At 41.7% G+C, this 19032-nt stretch overlaps 4 non-coding genes across 4 annotated transcripts; all 4 read left to right on the top strand.

Moving 5' to 3' along the window:
- The first annotated feature begins 2228 nt into the window (after positions 1 to 2228).
- On the top strand, positions 2229 to 2301 carry trnar-ccu (transfer RNA arginine (anticodon CCU)). Its single transcript has one exon. It is a non-coding gene; the product is annotated as a tRNA-Arg (tRNA).
- A 1606-nt stretch (positions 2302 to 3907) lies between these two features.
- Positions 3908 to 3980, top strand: trnar-ccu (transfer RNA arginine (anticodon CCU)). Its single transcript has one exon. It is a non-coding gene; the product is annotated as a tRNA-Arg (tRNA).
- A 1663-nt stretch (positions 3981 to 5643) lies between these two features.
- Positions 5644 to 5715, top strand: trnam-cau (transfer RNA methionine (anticodon CAU)). The gene has a single exon. It is a non-coding gene; the product is annotated as a tRNA-Met (tRNA).
- Positions 5716 to 8257: 2542 nt separating this feature from the next.
- On the top strand, positions 8258 to 8329 carry trnam-cau (transfer RNA methionine (anticodon CAU)). The gene has a single exon. It is a non-coding gene; the product is annotated as a tRNA-Met (tRNA).
- The last annotated feature ends 10703 nt before the right edge of the window (positions 8330 to 19032 follow it).

Genomic DNA, 19032 nt, shown 5'->3' with positions numbered 1-19032 from the left:
GACGATGGATTGCTACAATCTCCTGGCATTCCGGAAAATATAGCAGAGTGGCGCAGCGGAAGCGTGCTGGGCCCAGCGACCAGAGGTCGATGGATCGAAACCCTCCTCTGCTATATTGCAGGTCCCTTCCTGTTAGAACTGGCCTTTGTTACTTGAGTCTTCAACAGGTTTTCACCTTCCTAAATGTGAGAACAACTCCAAACTACATATATGTGGCCTGTTTCCGTCATTTCGACTAATCCATCACCGCTAACATTTATATATTTTCTGGTTTTGAGTGCGTGTTACAAATTGGATGTGAAGTTTGACATACTGACAAAGCAAATTTGTTTACAGATCACAAACTAACCCCATATCCCCATCATTCAGAGGATGATGGATTGCTACAATCTCCTGGCCCACCTAAGCATTTAGCTTTGTTTAATCACCTTGAAATATATGATGGATCCACCATTTTGGTGCATCCAAACACTTGGTAAGGGACAGTTTGTTTAGACAGCATTGCTTCATCACTTTTTCTTGTGAGGATAAAAAGTCACCCGCTTCGGTGCCCCAGTGGCCTAATGGATAAGGCACTGGCCTCCTAAGCCAGGGATTGTGGGTTTGAGTCTTGTCTGGGGTGCATTACACTTTTATTTGCCCAGTGTGCTTTATGTCTCTTAAAAGGAAATTAATCACACCCAGGGGAAAAGAATGGAAGAAGTAATAGCACTAATTTCTAAGTTGTTGTCATATTAATCAAAAAATGTAAAGCATGTCATTGTTTCTTTTTTTCATCTTCTTTTGAGGAGTAGCGTAACTGAAATGTAGCCAATAAGCAGTCCCTGTGGCAAAGAATGAAGAAAATGTGATAAAAACTTGCATGGGACTTTTAGGTGAATGCTATATCAGAAAAATAAATAATTTAAGACATCAACAGTTTTACAAAATTTTCCCACTACATGTAGGATGACTGAAATGCAGCATTGGAATTGCAGCAGCAGAGTGGCGCAGCGGAAGCGTGCTGGGCCCAGCGACCAGAGGTCGATGGATCGAAACCATCCTCTGCTATATTGCAGGTCCCTTCCTGTTAGAATTGGCCCTTGTTTCCTGAGTCTTCATCAGGTATTCACATTTATAAATGTGAGAACAACTCCAAACTACATATATGTGGCCTGTTTTTGGCATTTCGACTAATCCATCACCGCTAACATTTATATATTTTCTGGTTTTGAATGCATGGTACAAATTGGATTTGAAGTTTGACATACTGACAAAGCAAATTGCTTTACAGATAGCAAACCAGCCCCATAGCCCCATAATTCAGAGGAGAATGGATTGCTATAATCTCCTGGCATTCTGAAGAATATAGCAGAGTGGCGCAGCGGAAGCGTGCTGGGCCCATAACCCAGAGGTCGATGGATTGAAACCGTCCTCCGGTATGTTGCAGGTCCCTTCCTGTTAGAATTGGCCTTTGTTTCCCCATTCTTCATCAGGTATTCGCCTTTATAAATGTGGGAACAACTCCAAACTACATATATGTAGCCTGTTTTTGTCATTTCGACTAATCCATCACCGCTAACATTTATATATTTTCTGGTTTTGAATGCATGGTACAAATTGGATTTGAAGTTTGACATACTGACAAAGCAAATTGCTTTACAGATAGCAAACCAGCCCCATAGCCCCATAATTCAGAGGACGATGGATTGCTACAATCTCCTGGCATTCTGGAAAATATAGCAGAGTGGCGCAGCGGAAGCGTGCTGGGCCCAGCGACCAGAGGTCGATGGATCGAAACCCTCCTCTGCTATATTGCAGGTCCCTTCCTGTTAGAACTGGCCTTTGTTACTTGAGTCTTCAACAGGTTTTCACCTTCCTAAATGTGAGAACAACTCCAAACTACATATATGTGGCCTGTTTCCGTCATTTCGACTAATCCATCACCGCTAACATTTATATATTTTCTGGTTTTGAGTGCGTGTTACAAATTGGATGTGAAGTTTGACATACTGACAAAGCAAATTTGTTTACAGATCGCAAACTAACCCCATATCCCCATCATTCAGAGGATGATGGATTGCTACAATCTCCTGGCCCACCTAAGCATTTAACTTTGTTTAATCACCTTGAAATATAAGATGGATCCACCATTTTGGTGCATCCAATCACTTGGTAAGGGACAGTTTGTTTAGACAGCATTGCTTCATCACTTTTTCTTGTGAGGATAAAAAGTCACCCCTTTCGGTGCCCCAGTGGCCTAATGGATAAGGCACTGGCCTCCTAAGCCAGGGATTGTGGGTTCGAGTCCCGTCTGGGGTGCATTACACTTTTATTTGCCCAGTGTGCTTTATGTCTCTTAAAAGGAAATTAATCACACCCAGGGGAAAAGAATGGAAGAAGTAATAGCACTAATTTCTAAGTTGTTGTCATATTAATCAAAAAATGTAAAGCATGTCATTGTTTCTTTTTTTCATCTTCTTTTGAGGAGAAGTGTAACTGAAATGTAGCCAATAAGCAGTCCCTGTGGCAAAGAATGAAGAAAATGTGATAAAAACTTGCATGGGACTTTTAGGTTAATGCTATATCAGAAAAATAAATAATTTAAGACATCAACAGTTTTACAAAATTTTCCCACTACATGTAGGATGACTGAAATGCAGCATTGGAACCGCAGGAGCAGAGTGGCCCAGCGGAAGCGTGCTGCGCCCATAACCCAGAGGTCGATGGATCGAAACCATCCTCTGCTATATCGCAGGTCCCTTCCTGTTAGAATTGGTCCTTGTTTCCTGAGTCTTCATCAGGTATTCACCTTTATAAATGTGAGAACAACTCCAAACTACATATATGTTACCTGTTTTTGTCATTTCGACTCATCCATCACCGCTAACATTTATATATTTTCTGGTTTTGAATGCATGGTACAAATTGGATTTGAAGTTTGACATACTGACAAAGCAAATTGCTTTACAGATAGCAAACCAGCCCCATAGCCCCATAATTCAGAGGAGGATGGATTGCTACAATCTCCTGGCATTCTGAAGAATATAGCAGAGTGGCGCAGCGGAAGCGTGCTGGGCCCAGCGACCAGAGGTCGATGGATCGAAACCATTCTCTGCTATATTGCAGGTCCCTTCCTGTTAGAATTGGCCCTTGTTTCCTGAGTCTTCATCAGGTATTCACCTTTATAAATGTGAGAACAACTCCAAACTACATATATGTGGCCTGTTTTTGTCATTTCGACTAATCCATCACCGCTAACATTTATATATTTTCTGGTTTTGAATGCATGGTACAAATTGGATTTGAAGTTTGACATACTGACAAAGCAAATTGCTTTACAGATAGCAAACCAGCCCCATAGCCCCATAATTCAGAGGACGATGGATTGCTACAATCTCCTGGCATTCTGGAAAATATAGCAGAGTGGCTCAGCGGAAGCGTGCTGGGCCCATAACCCAGAGGTCGATGGATCGAAACCCTCCTCTGCTATATTGCAGGCCCCTTCCTGTTAGAACTGGCCTTTGTTACCTGAGTCTTCAACAGGTTTTCACCTTCCTAAATGTGAGAACAACTCCAAACTACATATATGTGGCCTGTTTCCGTCATTTCGACTAATCCATCACCGCTAACATTTATATATTTTCTGGTTTTGAGTGCGTGTTACAAATTGGATGTGAAGTTTGACATACTGACAAAGCAAATTTGTTTACAGATCGCAAACTAACCCCATATCCCCATCATTCAGAGGATGATGGATTGCTACAATCTCCTGGCCCACCTAAGCATTTGACTTTGTTTAATCACCTTGAAATATAAGATGGATCCACCATTTTGGTGCATCCAAACACTTGGTAAGGGACAGTTTGTTTAGACAGCATTGCTTCATCACTTTTTCTTGTGAGGATAAAAAGTCACCCCTTTCGGTGCCCCAGTGGCCTAATGGATAAGGCACTGGCCTCCTAAGCCAGGGATTGTGGGTTCGAGTCCCGTCTGGGGTGCATTACACTTTTATTTGCCCAGTGTGCTTAATGTCTCTTAAAAGGAAATTAATCACACCCAGGGGAAAAGAATGGAAGAAGTAATAGCACTAATTTCTAAGTTGTTGTCATATTAATCAAAAAATGTAAAGCATGTCATTGTTTCTTTTTTTCATCTTCTTTTGAGGAGAAGTGTAACTGAAATGTAGCCAATAAGCAGTCCCTGTGGCAAAGAATGAAGAAAATGTGATAAAAACTTGCATGGGACTTTTAGGTTAATGCTATATCAGAAAAATAAATAATTTAAGACATCAACAGTTTTACAAAATTTTCCCACTACATGTAGGATGACTGAAATGCAGCATTGGAACCGCAGGAGCAGAGTGGCCCAGCGGAAGCCTGCTGCGCCCATAACCCAGAGGTCGATGGATCGAAACCATCCTCTGCTATAACGCAGGTCCCTTCTTGTTAGAATTGGTCCTTGTTTCCTGAGTCTTCATCAGGTATTCACCTTTATAAATGTGAGAACAACTCCAAACTACATATATGTTACCTGTTTTTGTCATTTCGACTCATCCATCACCGCTAACATTTATATATTTTCTGGTTTTGAATGCATGGTACAAATTGGATTTGAAGTTTGACATACTGACAAAGCAAATTGCTTTACAGATAGCAAACCAGCCCCATAGCCCCATAATTCAGAGGAGGATGGATTGCTACAATCTCCTGGCATTCTGAAGAATATAGCAGAGTGGCGCAGCGGAAGCGTGCTGGGCCCATAACCCAGAGGTCGATGGATTGAAACCGTCCTCCGCTATGTTGCAGGTCCCTTCCTGTTAGAACTGGCCTTTGTTTCCTGAGTCTTCAACAGGTTTTCACCTTCTAAATGTGAGAACAACTCCAAACTACATATATGTGGCCTGTTTCCGTCATTTCGACTAATCCATCACCGCTAACATTTATATATTTTCTGGTTTTGAGTGCGTGTTACAAATTGGATGTGAAGTTTGACATACTAACAAAGCAAATTTGTTTACAGATCGCAAACTAACCCCATATCCCCATCATTCAGAGGATGATGGATTGCTACAATCTCCTGGCCCACCTAAGCATTTAGCTTTGTTTAATCACCTTGAAATATATGATGGATCCACCATTTTGGTGCATCCAAACACTTGGTAAGGGACAGTTTGTTTAGACAGCATTGCTTCATCACTTTTTCTTGTGAGGATAAAAAGTCACCCGCTTCGGTGCCCCAGTGGCCTAATGGATAAGGCACTGGCCTCCTAAGCCAGGGATTGTGGGTTCGAGTCTTGTCTGGGGTGCATTACACTTTTATTTGCCCAGTGTGCTTTATGTCTCTTAAAAGGAAATTAATCACACCCAGGGGAAAAGAATGGAAGAAGTAATAGCACTAATTTCTAAGTTGTTGTCATATTAATCAAAGAATGTAAAGCATGTCATTGTTTCTTTTTTTCATCTTCTTTTGAGGAGTAGCGTAACTGAAATGTAGCCAATAAGCAGTCCCTGTGGCAAAGAATGAAGAAAATGTGATAAAAACTTGCATGGGACTTTTAGGTTAATGCTATATCAGAAAAATAAATAATTTAAGACATCAACAGTTTTACAAAATTTTCCCACTACATGTAGGATGACTGAAATGCAGCATTGGAACCGCAGGAGCAGAGTGGCGCAGCGGAAGCGTGCTGGGCCCATAACCCAGAGGTCGATGGATCGAAACCATCCTCTGCTATATTGCAGGTCCCTTCCTGTTAGAATTGGCCCTTGTTTCCTGAGTCTTCATCAGGTATTCACATTTATAAATGTGAGAACAACTCCAAACTACATATATGTGGCCTGTTTTTGGCATTTCGACTAATCCATCACCCCTAACATTTATATATTTTCTGGTTTTGAATGCATGGTACAAATTGGATTTGAAGTTTGACATACTGACAAAGCAAATTGCTTTACAGATAGCAAACCAGCCCCATAGCCCCATAATTCAGAGGAGAATGGATTGCTATAATCTCCTGGCATTCTGAAGAATATGGCAGAGTGGCGCAGCGGAAGCGTGCTGGGCTCATAACCCTGAGGTCGATGGATTGAAACCGTCCTCCGGTATGTTGCAGGTCCCTTCCTGTTAGAACTGGCCTTTGTTTCCTGAGTCTTCAACAGGTTTTCACCTTCTAAATGTGAGAACAACTCCAAACTACATATATGTGGCCTGTTTCCGTCATTTCGACTAATCCATCACCGCTAACATTTATATATTTTCTGGTTTTGAGTGCGTGTTACAAATTGGATGTGAAGTTTGACATACTAACAAAGCAAATTTGTTTACAGATCGCAAACTAACCCCATATCCCCATCATTCAGAGGATGATGGATTGCTACAATCTCCTGGCCCACCTAAGCATTTAGCTTTGTTTAATCACCTTGAAATATATGATGGATCCACCATTTTGGTGCATCCAAACACTTGGTAAGGGACAGTTTGTTTAGACAGCATTGCTTCATCACTTTTTCTTGTGAGGATAAAAAGTCACCCGCTTCGGTGCCCCAGTGGCCTAATGGATAAGGCACTGGCCTCCTAAGCCAGGGATTGTGGGTTCGAGTCTTGTCTGGGGTGCATTACACTTTTATTTGCCCAGTGTGCTTTATGTCTCTTAAAAGGAAATTAATCACACCCAGGGGAAAAGAATGGAAGAAGTAATAGCACTAATTTCTAAATTGTTGTCATATTAATCAAAGAATGTAAAGCATGTCATTGTTTCTTTTTTTCATCTTCTTTTGAGGAGTAGCGTAACTGAAATGTAGCCAATAAGCAGTCCCTGTGGCAAAGAATGAAGAAAATGTGATAAAAACTTGCATGGGACTTTTAGGTTAATGCTATATCAGAAAAATAAATAATTTAAGACATCAACAGTTTTACAAAATTTTCCCACTACATGTAGGATGACTGAAATGCAGCATTGGAATTGCAGCAGCAGAGTGGCGCAGCGGAAGCGTGCTGGGCCCAGCGACCAGAGGTCGATGGATCGAAACCATCCTCTGCTATATTGCAGGTCCCTTCCTGTTAGAATTGGCCCTTGTTTCCTGAGTCTTCATCAGGTATTCACATTTATAAATGTGAGAACAACTCCAAACTACATATATGTGGCCTGTTTTTGGCATTTCGACTAATCCATCACCCCTAACATTTATATATTTTCTGGTTTTGAATGCATGGTACAAATTGGATTTGAAGTTTGACATACTGACAAAGCAAATTGCTTTACAGATAGCAAACCAGCCCCATAGCCCCATAATTCAGAGGAGAATGGATTGCTATAATCTCCTGGCATTCTGAAGAATACGGCAGAGTGGCGCAGCGGAAGCGTGCTGGGCTCATAACCCTGAGGTCGATGGATTGAAACCGTCCTCCGGTATGTTGCAGGTCCCTTCCTGTTAGAACTGGCCTTTGTTTCCTGAGTCTTCAACAGGTTTTCACCTTCTAAATGTGAGAACAACTCCAAACTACATATATGTGGCCTGTTTCCGTCATTTCGACTAATCCATCACCGCTAACATTTATATATTTTCTGGTTTTGAGTGCGTGTTACAAATTGGATGTGAAGTTTGACATACTAACAAAGCAAATTTGTTTACAGATTGCAAACTAACCCCATATCCCCATCATTCAGAGGATGATGGATTGCTACAATCTCCTCGCCCACCTAAGCATTTAGCTTTGTTTAATCACCTTGAAATATATGATGGATCCACCATTTTGGTGCATCCAAACACTTGGTAAGGGACAGTTTGTTTAGACAGCATTGCTTCATCACTTTTTCTTGTGAGGATAAAAAGTCGCCCGCTTCGGTGCCCCAGTGGCCTAATGGATAAGGCACTGGCCTCCTAAGCCAGGGATTGTGGGTTCGAGTCTTGTCTGGGGTGCATTACACTTTTATTTGCCCAGTGTGCTTTATGTCTCTTAAAAGGAAATTAATCACACCCAGGGGAAAAGAATGGAAGAAGTAATAGCACTAATTTCTAAGTTGTTGTCATATTAATCAAAAAATGTAAAGCATGTCATTGTTTCTTTTTTTCATCTTCTTTTGAGTAGTAGCGTAACTGAAATGTAGCCAATAAGCAGTCCCTGTGGCAAAGAATGAAGAAAATGTGATAAAAACTTGCATGGGACTTTTAGGTTAATGCTATATCAGAAAAATAAATAATTTAAGACATCAACAGTTTTACAAAATTGTCCCACTACATGTAGGATGACTGAAATGCAGCATGGGAACCGCAGGAGCAGAGTGGCGCAGCGGAAGCGTGCTGGGCCCATAACCCAGAGGTCGATGGATCGAAACCATCCTCTGCTATATTGCAGGTCCCTTCTTGTTAGAATTGGCCCTTGTTTCCTGAGTCTTCAACAGATATTCATCTTTATAAATGTGAGAACAACTCCAAACTACATATATGTGGCCTGTTTCCGTCATTTCGACTAATCCATCACCGCTAACATTTATATATTTTCTGGTTTTGAGTGCGTGTTACAAATTGGATGTGAAGTTTGACATACTAACAAAGCAAATTTGTTTACAGATCGCAAACTAACCCCATATCCCCATCATTCAGAGGATGATGGATTGCTACAATCTCCTGGCCCACCTAAGCATTTAGCTTTGTTTAATCACCTTGAAATATATGATGGATCCACCATTTTGGTGCATCCAAACACTTGGTAAGGGACAGTTTGTTTAGACAGCATTGCTTCATCACTTTTTCTTGTGAGGATAAAAAGTCGTCCGCTTCGGTGCCCCAGTGGCCTAATGGATAAGGCACTGGCCTCCTAAGCCAGGGATTGTGGTTTCGAGTCCCGTCTGGGGTGTGTTACATCCCAGTGTATTATAAGGTTAGATCTAGGGATGTAATTTTAAGGGTACTGTTTGGAGTTTTTGGCTGGGTATTGCCGCGTGCTGGTTTTTCCCTATACAGGTAGGAGTGCATCCTGTTGCCGGGTGACCTGCCTTGGTGGATGCCCATGACGACCGTCGCGGAGGAACCACCTGGCCATGCAGATGCTGCGGAGACCAGGATGCCTTTACGTCGCCCGGAGACGAGGGATCGCGGCGCGACGTGGGATTAAAAGATGCACGACTATATAACGGCTGGACGTCGTCATCTCATCGGAATCGCCATTTGAATAATCTTCTTGAGACTCATCTACATTGAGCCATATTCTCTTCTCGCTCTCCCTTTTGGTTATTTAGGTTTACCACTTTTAGCTATTAATTGTCAAGACTATAGAATTCTTTATTTAGTCTCACAAGCCCAGCGTTTTCGGTTCTTCTTTTGGACTTACAAGAACCCACCATCGGACGACCTTGGACCGCTGTATGGACTGCCTAGTGAGGCTCTATAAATAGTTTATAGTTTAGAGTTATAGGTTTAAGCTTAGGATTAAGACGATCATTAACTTGTAAATATTAAATGATTATTTAACCGATAAATCCCGTGTTGCGTTTCAGTCACGCCTTTACATATTACCGTGGTTGTGTGTTAAATGTTACGAACTTTTACACCCATTTGTCTTTGTTACATTGTTGGGTTTCCGTTTCGTAACAGGTGCATTACACTTTTATTTGCCCAGTGTGCTTTATGTCTCTTAAAAGGAAATTAATCACACCCAGGGGAAAAGAATGGAAGAAGTAATAGCACTAATTTCTAAGTTGTTGTCATATTAATCAAAAAATGTAAAGCATGTCATTGTTTCTTTTTTTCATCTTCTTTTGAGGAGTAGCGTAACTGAAATATAGCCAATAAGCAGTCCCTGTGGCAAAGAATGAAGAAAATGTGATAAAAACTTGCATGGGACTTTTAGGTTAATGCTATATCAGAAAAATAAATAATTTAAGACATCAACAGTTTTACAAAATTGTCCCACTACATGTAGGATGACTGAAACGCAGCATCCGAACTACAGGAGCAGAGTGCCGCAGCGGAAGCCTGCTGGGCCCATAACCCAGAGGTCGATGGATCGAAACCATCCTCTGCTAAATTGCAGGCCCCTTCCTGTTAGAATTGGCCCTTGTTTCCTGAGTCTTCATCAGGTATTCACTTTTATAAATGTGAGAACAACTCCAAACTACATATATGTGGCCTGTTTTTGTCATTTCGACTAATCCATCACCGCTAACATTTATATATTTTCTGGTTTTGAATGCATGGTACAACTTGGATTTGAAGTTTGACATACTGACAAAGCAAATTGCTTTACAGATAGCAAACCAGCCCCATAACCCCATAATTCAGAGGAGGATGGATTGCTACAATCTCCTAGGATTCTGAAGAATGTAGCAGAGTGGCACAGCGGAAGCGTGCTGGGCCCAAAACCCAGAGGTCGATGGATCGAAACCATCCTCTGCAATATTGCAGGCCCCTTCCTCTTAGAACTGGCCTTTGTTTCCTGATTCTTCAACAGGTTTTCACCTTCCTAAATGTGAGAACAACTCCAAACTACATATATGTGGCCTGTTTCCGTCATTTCGACTAATCCATCACCGCTAACATTTATATATTTTCTGGTTTTGAGTGCATGTTACAAATTAGATGTGAAGTTTGACATACTAACAAAGCAAATTGGTTTACAGATCGCAAACTAACCCCATATCCCCATCATTCAGAGGATGATGGATTGCTACAATCTCCTGGCCCACCTAAGCATTTAGCTTTGTTTAATCACCTTGAAATATATGATGGATCCACCATTTTGGTGCATCCAAACACTTGGTAAGGGACAGTTTGTTTAGACAGCATTGCTTCATCACTTTTTCTTGTGAGGATAAAAAGCCGCCCGCTTCGGTGCCCCAGTGGCCTAATGGATAAGGCACTGGCCTCTTAAGCCAGAGATTCTGGGTTCGAGTCCCATCTGGGGTGCATTGCAATTTTATTTGCCCAGTATGCTTTATGTCTCTGAAAAGGAAATTAATCACACCCAGGGGAAAAGAATGGAAGAAGTAATAGCACTAATTTCTAAGTTGTTGTCATATTAATCAAAAAATGTAAAGCATGTCATTGTTTCTTTTCTTCATCTTCTTTTGAGGAGTAGCGTAACTGAAATGTAGCCAATAAGCAGTCCCTGTGGCAAAGAATGAAGAAAATGTGATAAAAACTTGCATGGGACTTTTAGGTTAATGCTATATCAGAAAAATAAATAATTTAAGACATCAACAGTTTTACAAAATTTTCCCACTACATGTAGGATGACTGAAATGCAGCATTGGAACCGCAGGAGCAGAGTCGCGCAGCGGAAGCGTGCTGGGCCCATAACCCCCTGATCCCCCGTAATCCCTGATCACTCCCTACTCCCCAGCTAGACCACTCCGGTCTGCCAGCTCTGGTCGCCTTACGGTTCCCTCTCTACGTGCACCTGGCGGTCGAGCTGCACGTTCACGCCTGTTTTCCGTTCTGGTTCCTCAGTGGTGGAATGACCTGCCTACCACTGTCAGAACAGCAGAATCCCTCCACCTATTTCGACGCAGACTCAAAACCCACCTTTTCAAACTCTACCTTAGTCCTCCCTCCTGATTTCCCCTGCCCCTCCTTTCTGATATCCCTATCCTTGTCTAACCCCCCCCCCCAAAAAAAAAAAAAAAAAAAAACAATTCTGATGACAACTATGTTTAGAACAGCATTTCCTGTGTATTTTGCTAGTTTCTGGATGTGATGCTCTGACTTATGGTAGAACCTATGCACTTGTAAGTCGCTTTGGATTAAAAGCGTCTGCCAAATGACTAAAATGTAAATGTAAATGTAAACCCAGAGGTTGATGGATCGAAACCATCCTCTGCTATATTGCAGGTCCCTTCCTGTTAGAATTGGCCCTTGTTTCCTGAGTCTTCATCAGGTACTCGCCTTTCTAAATGTGAGAACAACTCCAAACTACATATATGTGGCCTGTTTCCGTCATTTCGACTAATCCATCACTGCTAACATTTATATATTTTCTGGTTTTGAATGCATGGTACAAATTGGATTTGAAGTTTGACATACTGACAAAGCATATTGCTTTACAGATAGCAAACCAGCCCCATAGCCCCATAATTCAGAGGAGGATGGATTGCTACAATCTCCTGGCATTCTGAAGAATATAGCAGAGTGGCGCAGCGGAAGCGTGCTGGGCCCATAACCCAGAGGTCGATGGCTCGAAACCATCCTCTGCTATATTGCAGGTCCCATCTTGTTAGAACTGGCCTTTGTTTCCTGAGTCTTCAACAGGTTTTCACGTTCTAAATGTGAGAATAACTCCAAACTACATATATGTGGCCGGTTTCTGTCATTTCGACTAATCCATCACCGCTAACATTTATATATTTTCTGGTTTTGAGTGCATGTTACAAATTAGATGTGAGGTTTGACATACTAACAAAGCAAATTGGTTTACAGATCGCAAACTAACCCCATATCCCCATCATTCAGAGGATGATGGATTGCTACAATCTCCTGGCCCACCTAATCATTTAGCTTTGTTTAATCACCTTGAAATATATGATGGATCCACCATTTTGGTGCATCCAAACACTTGGTAAGGGACAGTTTGTTTAGACAGCATTGCTTCATCACTTTTTCTTGTGAGGATAAAAAGTCACCCCTTTCGGTGCCCCAGTGGCCTAATGGATAAGGCACTGGCCTCCTAATCCAGGGATTGTGGGTTCAAGTCCCGTCTGGGGTGCATTGCAATTTTGTTTGCCCAGTGTGCTTTATGTCTCTTAAAAGGAAATTAATCACACCCAGGGGAAAAGAATGGAAGAAGTAATAGCACTAATTTCTAAGTTGTTGTCATATTAATCAAAAAATGTAAAGCATGTCATTGTTTCTTTTCTTCATCTTCTTTTGAGGAGTAGCGTAACTGAAATGTAGCCAATAAGCAGTCCCTGTGGCAAAGAATGAAGAAAATGTGATAAAAACTTGCATGGGACTTTTAGGTTAATGCTCTATCAGAAAAATAAATAATTTAAGACATCAACAGTTTTACAAAGTTTTCCCACTACATGTAGGACGACTGAAATGCAGCATCCGAACTACAGGAGCAGAGTGCCGCAGCGGAAGCCTGCTGGGCCCATAACCCAGAGGTCGATGGATCGAAACCATCCTCTGCTAAATTGCAGGCCCCTTCCTGTTAGAATTGGCCCTTGTTTCCTGAGTCTTCATCAGGTATTCACTTTTATAAATGTGAGAACAACTCCAAACTACATATATGTGGCCTGTTTTTGTCATTTCGACTAATCCATCACCGCTAACATTTATATATTTTCTGGTTTTGAATGCATGGTACAACTTGGATTTGAAGTTTGACATACTGACAAAGCAAATTGCTTTACAGATAGCAAACCAGCCCCATAACCCCATAATTCAGAGGAGGATGGATTGCTACAATCTCCTAGGATTCTGAAGAATGTAGCAGAGTGGCACAGCGGAAGCGTGCTGGGCCCAAAACCCAGAGGTCGATGGATCGAAACCATCCTCTGCAATATTGCAGGCCCCTTCCTCTTAGAACTGGCCTTTGTTTCCTGATTCTTCAACAGGTTTTCACCTTCCTAAATGTGAGAACAACTCCAAACTACATATATGTGGCCTGTTTCCGTCATTTCGACTAATCCATCACCGCTAACATTTATATATTTTCTGGTTTTGAGTGCATGTTACAAATTAGATGTGAAGTTTGACATACTAACAAAGCAAATTGGTTTACAGATCGCAAACTAACCCCATATCCCCATCATTCAGAGGATGATGGATTGCTACAATCTCCTGGCCCACCTAAGCATTTAGCTTTGTTTAATCACCTTGAAATATATGATGGATCCACCATTTTGGTGCATCCAAACACTTGGTAAGGGACAGTTTGTTTAGACAGCATTGCTTCATCACTTTTTCTTGTGAGGATAAAAAGCCGCCCGCTTCGGTGCCCCAGTGGCCTAATGGATAAGGCACTGGCCTCTTAAGCCAGAGATTCTGGGTTCGAGTCCCATCTGGGGTGCATTGCAATTTTATTTGCCCAGTATGCTTTATGTCTCTGAAAAGGAAATTAATCACACCCAGGGGAAAAGAATGGAAGAAGTAATAGCACTAATTTCTAAGTTGTTGTCATATTAATCAAAAAATGTAAAGCATGTCATTGTTTCTTTTCTTCATCTTCTTTTGAGGAGTAGCGTAACTGAAATGTAGCCAATAAGCAGTCCCTGTGGCAAAGAATGAAGAAAATGTGATAAAAACTTGCATGGGACTTTTAGGTTAATGCTATATCAGAAAAATAAATAATTTAAGACATCAACAGTTTTACAAAATTTTCCCACTACATGTAGGATGACTGAAATGCAGCATTGGAACCGCAGGAGCAGAGTCGCGCAGCGGAAGCGTGCTGGGCCCATAACCCCCTGATCCCCCGTAATCCCTGATCACTCCCTACTCCCCAGCTAGACCACTCCGGTCTGCCAGCTCTGGTCGCCTTACGGTTCCCTCTCTACGTGCACCTGGCGGTCGAGCTGCACGTTCACGCCTGTTTTCCGTTCTGGTTCCTCAGTGGTGGAATGACCTGCCTACCACTGTCAGAACAGCAGAATCCCTCCCCCTATTTCGACGCAGACTCAAAACCCACCTTTTCAAACTCTACCTTAGTCCTCCCTCCTGATTTCCCCTGCCCCTCCTTTCTGATATCCCTATCCTTGTCTAACCCCCCCCCCCCCCCCCAAAAAAAAAAAAAAAAAAAAAAAACAATTCTGATGACAACTATGTTTAGAACAGCATTTCCTGTGTATTTTGCTAGTTTCTGGATGTGATGCTCTGACTTATGGTAGAACCTATGCACTTGTAAGTCGCTTTGGATTAAAAGCGTCTGCCAAATGACTAAAATGTAAATGTAAATGTAAACCCAGAGGTTGATGGATCGAAACCATCCTCTGCTATATTGCAGGTCCCTTCCTGTTAGAATTGGCCCTTGTTTCCTGAGTCTTCATCAGGTACTCGCCTTTCTAAATGTGAGAACAACTCCAAACTACATATATGTGGCCTGTTTCCGTCATTTCGACTAATCCATCACTGCTAACATTTATATATTTTCTGGTTTTGAATGCATGGTACAAATTGGATTTGAAGTTTGACATACTGACAAAGCATATTGCTTTACAGATAGCAAACCAGCCCCATAGCCCCATAATTCAGAGGAGGATGGATTGCTACAATCTCCTGGCATTCTGAAGAATATAGCAGAGTGGCGCAGCGGAAGCGTGCTGGGCCCATAACCCAGAGGTCGATGGCTCGAAACCATCCTCTGCTATATTGCAGGTCCCATCTTGTTAGAACTGGCCTTTGTTTCCTGAGTCTTCAACAGGTTTTCACGTTCTAAATGTGAGAATAACTCCAAACTACATATATGTGGCCGGTTTCTGTCATTTCGACTAATCCATCACCGCTAACATTTATATATTTTCTGGTTTTGAGTGCATGTTACAAATTAGATGTGAGGTTTGACATACTAACAAAGCAAATTGGTTTACAGATCGCAAACTAACCCCATATCCCCATCATTCAGAGGATGATGGATTGCTACAATCTCCTGGCCCACCTAATCATTTAGCTTTGTTTAATCACCTTGAAATATATGATGGATCCACCATTTTGGTGCATCCAAACACTTGGTAAGGGACAGTTTGTTTAGACAGCATTGCTTCATCACTTTTTCTTGTGAGGATAAAAAGTCACCCCTTTCGGTGCCCCAGTGGCCTAATGGATAAGGCACTGGCCTCCTAATCCAGGGATTGTGGGTTCAAGTCCCGTCTGGGGTGCATTGCAATTTTGTTTGCCCAGTGTGCTTTATGTCTCTTAAAAGGAAATTAATCACACCCAGGGGAAAAGAATGGAAGAAGTAATAGCACTAATTTCTAAGTTGTTGTCATATTAATCAAAAAATGTAAAGCATGTCATTGTTTCTTTTCTTCATCTTCTTTTGAGGAGTAGCGTAACTGAAATGTAGCCAATAAGCAGTCCCTGTGGCAAAGAATGAAGAAAATGTGATAAAAACTTGCATGGGACTTTTAGGTTAATGCTCTATCAGAAAAATAAATAATTTAAGACATCAACAGTTTTACAAAGTTTTCCCACTACATGTAGGACGACTGAAATGCAGCATTGGAACCGCAGGAGCAGAGTGGCGCAGCAGAAGCGTGCTGGGCCCATAACCCAGAGGTCGATGGATCGAAACCATCCTCTGCTGTATTGCGGGTCCCTTCCTGTTAGAATTGGACCTTATTTCCTGAGTCTTCATCAGGTATTCCCCTTTATAAATGTGAGAACAACTCCAAACTACATATATGTGGCCTGTTTTTGTCATTTCGACTAATCCATCACCGCGAACATTTATATATTTTCTGGTTTTGAATGCATGGTACAAATTGGATTTGAAGTTTGACATACTGACAAAGCATATTGCTTTACAGAAAGCAAACCAGCCCCATAGCCCCATAATTCAGAGGAGGATGGATTGCTATAATCTCCTGGCATTCAGAAGAATATGGCAGAGTGGCGCAGCGGAAGCGTGCTGGGCCCATAACCCAGAGGTCGATGGATTGAAACCATCCTCTGCTATGTTGCAGGTCCCTTCCTGTTAGAACTGGCCTTTGTTTCCTGAGTCTCCAACAGGTTTTCACCTTCTAAATGTGAGAACAACTCCAAACTACATGCATGTGGCCTGTTTCTGTCATTTCGACTAATCCATCACTGCTAACATTTATATATTTTCTGGTTTTGAGTGCATGTTACAAATTAGATGTGAAGTTTGACATACTAACAAAGCAAATTGGTTTACAGATCGCAAACTAACCCCATATCCCCATCATTCAGAGGGTGATGGATTGCTACAATCTCCTGGCCCACCTAAGCATTTAGCTTTGTTTAATCACCTTGAAATATATGATGGATCCACCATTTTGGTGCATCCAAACACTTGGTAAGGGACAGTTTGTTTAGACAGCATTGCTTCATCACTTTTTCTTGTGAGGATAAAAAGTTGCCCGCTTCGGTGCCCCAGTGGCCTAATGGATAAGGCACTGGCCTCCTAAGCCAGGGATTGTGGGTTCGAGTGCCGTCTGGGGTGCATTGCAATTTTATTTGCCCAGTGTGCTTTATGTCTCTTAAAAGGAAATTAATCACACCCAGGGGAAAAGAATGGAAGAAGTAATAGCACTAATTTCTAAGTTGTTGTCATATTAATCAAAAAATGTAAAGCATGTCATTGTTTCTTTTCTTCATCTTCTTTTGAGGAGTAGCGTAACTGAAATGTAGCCAATAAGCAGTCCCTGTGGCAAAGAATGAAGAAAATGTGATAAAAACTTGCATGGGACTTTTAGGTTAATGCTCTATCAGAAAAATAAATAATTTAAGACATCAACAGTTTTACAAAGTTTTCCCACTACATGTAGGACGACTGAAATGCAGCATTGGAACCGCAGGAGCAGAGTGGCGCAGCAGAAGCGTGCTGGGCCCATAACCCAGAGGTCGATGGATCGAAACCATCCTCTGCTGTATTGCGGGTCCCTTCCTGTTAGAATTGGACCTTATTTCCTGAGTCTTCATCAGGTATTCCCCTTTATAAATGTGAGAACAACTCCAAACTACATATATGTGGCCTGTTTTTGTCATTTCGACTAATCCATCACCGCGAACATTTATATATTTTCTGGTTTTGAATGCATGGTACAAATTGGATTTGAAGTTTGACATACTGACAAAGCATATTGCTTTACAGAAAGCAAACCAGCCCCATAGCCCCATAATTCAGAGGAGGATGGATTGCTATAATCTCCTGGCATTCAGAAGAATATGGCAGAGTGGCGCAGCGGAAGCGTGCTGGGCCCATAACCCAGAGGTCGATGGATTGAAACCATCCTCTGCTATGTTGCAGGTCCCTTCCTGTTAGAACTGGCCTTTGTTTCCTGAGTCTCCAACAGGTTTTCACCTTCTAAATGTGAGAACAACTCCAAACTACATGCATGTGGCCTGTTTCTGTCATTTCGACTAATCCATCACTGCTAACATTTATATATTTTCTGGTTTTGAGTGCATGTTACAAATTAGATGTGAAGTTTGACATACTAACAAAGCAAATTGGTTTACAGATCGCAAACTAACCCCATATCCCCATCATTCAGAGGGTGATGGATTGCTACAATCTCCTGGCCCACCTAAGCATTTAGCTTTGTTTAATCACCTTGAAATATATGATGGATCCACCATTTTGGTGCATCCAAACACTTGGTAAGGGACAGTTTGTTTAGACAGCATTGCTTCATCACTTTTTCTTGTGAGGATAAAAAGTTGCCCGCTTCGGTGCCCCAGTGGCCTAATGGATAAGGCACTGGCCTCCTAAGCCAGGGATTGTGGGTTCGAGTGCCGTCTGGGGTGCATTGCAATTTTATTTGCCCAGTGTGCTTTATGTCTCTTAAAAGGAAATTAATCACACCCAGGGGAAAAGAATGGAAGAAGTAATAGCACTAATTTCTAAGTTGTTGTCATATTAATCAAAAAATGTAAAGCATGTCATTGTTTCTTTTTTTCATCTTCTTTTGAGGAGTAGCGTAACTGAAATGTAGCCAATAAGCAGTCCCTGTGGCAAAGAATGAAGAAAATGTGATAAAAACTTGCATGGGACTTTTAGGTTAATGCTATATCAGAAAAATAAATAATTTAAGACATCAACAGTTTTACAAAGTTTTCCCACTACATGTAGGATAACTGAAACGCAGTATTGGAAACGCAGGAGCAGAGTGGCCCAGCGGAAGTGTGCTGGGCCCGTAACCCAGAGGTCGATTGATCAAAACCATCCTCTGCTCTATTGCAGGCCCCTTCCTGTTAGAACTGGCCTTTGTTTCCTGAGTCTTCAACAGGTTTTCACCTTTCTAAATGTGAGAACAACTCCGAACTACATATATGTGGCCTGTTTTTGTCATTTCGACCAATCCATCACCGCTAACATTTATATATTTTCTGGTTTTGAATGCATGGTACAAATTGGATGTGAAGTTTGACA

The sequence above is a fragment of the Conger conger genome, chromosome 12 (genome assembly GCF_963514075.1).
Source record: "Conger conger chromosome 12, fConCon1.1, whole genome shotgun sequence".
NCBI lineage: Eukaryota > Metazoa > Chordata > Actinopteri > Anguilliformes > Congridae > Conger > Conger conger.
The sequence above is the reverse complement of the archived record's forward strand: the minus strand, read 5'-3'. Positions and strand labels throughout refer to the sequence as shown.